This window comes from Eptatretus burgeri, chromosome 3, assembly GCF_056783735.1.
Source record: "Eptatretus burgeri isolate ZD-2024b chromosome 3, Ebu_testis_v1, whole genome shotgun sequence".
Taxonomy (NCBI): Eukaryota; Metazoa; Chordata; class Myxini; order Myxiniformes; family Myxinidae; genus Eptatretus; species Eptatretus burgeri.
In genome coordinates this window covers 30,080,904-30,085,561 of record NC_140963.1, presented here as the reverse complement: position 1 = coordinate 30,085,561, position 4,658 = coordinate 30,080,904, and the positions used below count along the sequence as shown (strand labels likewise).

Below are 4,658 nucleotides of genomic sequence, written 5' to 3'. Positions count from 1 at the left end.
TACATCCGAGTCACGGCACCAATTGTTGTAGAATCTTGTAGTTAATGTTTTAACCGACTCAATGTAAATCCTGTTACTCAAACTGTAAGAAACAATTAATTCACTGTCCACAACGGAAAGTACATTACATCAGATAATTTTATTAACATAGTACTATTGGACTCCAAGCCACTGAGATAGTATACATCCACAATGATTTGCACTAAACCAAGATTACATTTCCTGGTATTTATATGCTTTCATGGGGAGTGCAGGGGGCTGATAAGCATTAGGCAAAAGAACTCCAACTGCAATACGTGTCGACTAGGTGAAAGAATCATGGCAAAAGTTGCAGTGTTATCAACCAGGTCACTTTGTTCCATAGCAAGACATTCCTTTTATCAACATTTAGGTCAAAAGACTTGGCTAAAGGAAAGCATCACTGACATTGTAGCATAAAAATTAAATTTATAAAACACCAGCAACAATAATAATTGAGAGTACATTAATATAATTATTTTCTCCCACAGGAGCTTGGAGCAATTTCCTGCATTATATGATACGATTTTCATGATTTACTCTCACGGACTAATTAAAGTATTATCATCGAAATACTATTTCGATTTTGAGGATCGGATATCATCCAGACTAAATGAGTGTCAAAATCTGTTGTGAAATCTGATAATTTAAAGAAATATTGAGTCTTGTAACTAAGCCGATATACCTATTTACTGAAAGCAAGCAAGGCTATGTTCCTCCTCCATACATACACAAGAAAATGTGAAATTTCCAAAACATTAAAGTTATCTTATTCTGCTGTTTGGAGAATTACATTGAGTGAACAAAATATTTCAGAACATGCCAAGATAAACCAGCCTCATTGAGCTGATTGATTATATGCATTCACTGCTGGACCTCGTACCCTGTCCCCCAAGAGGGATTGCCCATCCATAGCATCTGCCAGATCTATGTGTATATTTTCGGAGGTTTCACGAGGTGCGCTACAGGGAATCAAAGCAAATCTGGTTTCAAAAAATGGAGTTTTTTATTTTAATTTTTTTTTAAGGTTGAAACGTTTGCGCGGACCCCGAACCGATGGACAACGTGAGACGTGCACAGACGAGCAAGCAAAATCGCAGATTTATGGATTCATTTTATTTCATCAACTGCTGCGTGCACGGTGAAGACCAGCTTTAAAGTTAAAGGGATCCTTCATGGAATGCAGCAACAGCCTGGCCAACCTTTCCTTCCCAACCATTGAATTGGAGTGCTTAAGCCACTTGCCGAGCGCCTTTTGCTGACAGTGGAACTGTGCTACGCCATTCTGAGTGAATCGTTCACACACTGCGGACTCCTTTGCCATGACACGTCATTCAGAGCGAGTGCTTCGTGCTCCGTCACCCCGAGCGAGTGCTTCGTGCTCCGTCACCCCGAGCGAGTGCTTTGTGCTCCGTCACCCCGAGCGAGTGCTTCGTGCTCCGTCACCCCGAGCGAGTGCTTTGTGCTCCGTCACCCCGAGCGAGTGCTTCGTGCTCCGTCACCCCGAGCGAGTGCTTCGTGCTCCGTCACCCCAAGTGAGTGCTTCGTGCTCCGTCACACCAAGCGAGTGCTTCGTGCTCCATCGCCCCGAGTGAGTGCTTCGTGCTCCATCACCACAAGCGAGTGCTTCGTGCTTCGTGCTCCGTCACCCCGAGGGAGTTATTTGTGCTCCATTACCCCGAGCGAGTGCTTCATACTCCGTCACGCCGAGCGAGTGCTTCGTGCTCCGTCACCCCGAGGGAGTTATTCGTGCTCCGTCACCCCGAGCGAGTGCTTCGTGCTCCGTCACCCCGAGCGAGTGCTTCGTGCTCAGTCACCCCGAGCGAGTGCTTCGTGCTCCGTCACCCCGAGCGAGTGCTTCGTGCTCCGTCACCCCGAGCGAGTGCTTCGTGCTCCGTCACCCCGAGCGAGTGCTTCGTGCTCCGTCACCCCGAGCGAGTGCTTCGTGCTCCGTCACCCCGAGCGAGTGCTTCGTGCTCCGTCACCCCGAGCGAGTGCTTCGTGCTCCGTCACCCCGAGCGAGTGCTTCGTACTCCGTCACCCCGAGCGAGTGCTTCTCCGTCACCCCGAGCGAGTGCTTCGTGCTTCGTGCTCCATCACCCCGAGGGAGTTATTTGTGCTCCATTACCCCGAGCGAGTGCTTCGTGCTCCGTCACCCCAAGTGAGTGCTTCGTGCTCCGTCACACCAAGCGAGTGCTTCGTGCTCCATCGCCCCGAGCGAGTGCTTCGTGCTCCATCACCACAAGCGAGTGCTTCGTGCTTCGTGCTCCGTCACCCCGAGGGAGTTATTTGTGCTCCATTACCCCGAGCGAGTGCTTCGTGCTCTCTCATGCTGAGGGAGTGCTTCGTACTCCGTCACGCCGAGCAAGTGCTTCGTGCTCCGTCACCCGAGGGAGTTATTCGTGCTCCGTCACCCCGAGCGAGTGCTTCGTGCTCCGTCACCCCGAGCGAGTGCTTTGTGCTCCGTCACCCCGAGCGAGTGCTTCGTGCTCCATCACCCCGAGCGAGTGCTTCGTGCTCCGTCACCCCAAGTGAGTGCTTCGTGCTCCGTCACACCAAGCGAGTGCTTCATGCTCCATCGCCCCGAGCGAGTGCTTCGTGCTCCATCACCACAAGCGAGTGCTTCGTGCTTCGTGCTCCGTCACCCCGAGGGAGTTATTTGTGCTCCATTACCCCGAGCGAGTGCTTCGTGCTCTGTCACGCTGAGGGAGTGCTTCGTACTCTGTCACCCCGAGCGAGTGCTTCGTGCTCCGTCACCCCGAGCGAGTGCTTTGTGCTCCGTCACCCCGAGCGAGTGCTTCGTGCTCCGTCACCCCGAGCGAGTGCTTCGTGCTCCGTCACCCCGAGCGAGTGCTTCGTGCTCCGTCACCCCGAGCGAGTGCTTCGTGCTCCGTCACCCCAAGTGAGTGCTTCGTGCTCCGTCACACCAAGCGAGTGCTTCGTGCTCCATCGCCCTGAGTGAGTGCTTCGTGCTCCATCACCACAAGCGAGTGCTTCGTGCTTCGTGCTCCGTCACCCCGAGGGAGTTATTTGTGCTCCATTACCCCGAGCGAGTGCTTCATACTCCGTCACGCCGAGCGAGTGCTTCGTGCTCCGTCACCCCGAGGGAGTTATTCGTGCTCCGTCACCCCGAGCGAGTGCTTCGTGCTCCGTTACCCCGAGCGAGTGCTTCGTGCTCAGTCACCCCGAGCGAGTGCTTCGTGCTCCGTCACCCCGAGCGAGTGCTTCGTGCTCCGTCACCCCGAGCGAGTGCTTCGTGCTCCGTCACCCCGAGCGAGTGCTTCGTGCTCCGTCACCCCGAGCGAGTGCTTCGTGCTCCGTCACCCCGAGCGAGTGCTTCGTGCTCCGTCACCCCGAGCGAGTGCTTCGTGCTCCGTCACCCCGAGCGAGTGCTTCGTGCTCCGTCACCCCGAGCGAGTGCTTCTCCGTCACCCCGAGCGAGTGCTTCGTGCTCCGTCACCCCGAGCGAGTGCTTCGTGCTCCGTCACCCCAAGTGAGTGCTTCATGCTCCGTCACACCAAGCGAGTGCTTCGTGCTCCATCGCCCCGAGCGATTGCTTCGTGCTCCATCACCACAAGCGAGTGCTTCGTGCTTCGTGCTCCATCACCCCGAGGGAGTTATTTGTGCTCCATTACCCCGAGCGAGTGCTTCGTGCTCCGTCACCCCAAGTGAGTGCTTCGTGCTCCGTCACACCAAGCGAGTGCTTCGTGCTCCATCGCCCCGAGCGAGTGCTTCGTGCTCCATCACCACAAGCGAGTGCTTCGTGCTTCGTGCTCCGTCACCCCGAGGGAGTTATTTGTGCTCCATTACCCCGAGCGAGTGCTTCGTGCTCTCTCATGCTGAGGGAGTGCTTCGTACTCCGTCACGCCGAGCGAGTGCTTCGTGCTCCATCACCCGAGGGAGTTATTCGTGCTCCGTCACCCCGAGCGAGTGCTTCGTGCTCCGTCACCCCGAGCGAGTGCTTTGTGCTCCGTCACCCCGAGCGAGTGCTTCGTGCTCCATCACCCCGAGCGAGTGCTTCGTGCTCCGTCACCCCAAGTGAGTGCTTCGTGCTCCGTCACACCAAGCGAGTGCTTCATGCTCCATCGCCCCGAGCGAGTGCTTCGTGCTCCATCACCACAAGCGAGTGCTTCGTGCTTCGTGCTCCGTCACCCCGAGGGAGTTATTTGTGCTCCATTACCCCGAGCGAGTGCTTCGTGCTCTGTCACGCTGAGGGAGTGCTTCGTACTCTGTCACGCCGAGCGAGTGCTTCGTGCTCCGTCACCCCGTGGGAGTTATTCGTGCTCCGTCACCCCGAGCGAGTGCTTCGTGCTCCGTCACCCCGAGCGAGTGCTTCGTGCTCCGTCACCCCGAGCGAGTGCTTCGTGCTCCGTCACCCCGAGCGAGTGCTTCGTGCTCCGTCACCCCGAGCGAGTGCTTCGTGCTCTGTCACCCCGAGCGAGTGCTTCGTGCTCCGTCACCCCGACCAAGTGCTTTGTGCTTCGTGCTCCGTCACCCCAAGGGAGTTATTCGTGCTCCATTACCCCGAGCGAGTGCTTCGTGCTCCGTCACGCTGAGCGAGTGCTTTGTGCTCCGTCACGCCGAGCGAGTGCTTTGTGCTCCGTCACGCCGAGCGAGTGCTTCGTGCTCCGTCATGCCGA

At 55.9% G+C, this 4,658-nt stretch overlaps 1 protein-coding gene across 8 annotated transcripts in view; it reads left to right on the top strand.

The window, feature by feature from the left end:
• MOCOS (molybdenum cofactor sulfurase) overlaps nucleotides 1-4,658 on the top strand; it is a 366,395-nt gene that overhangs the window by 94,822 nt on the left and 266,915 nt on the right. The window lies entirely within an intron of this gene.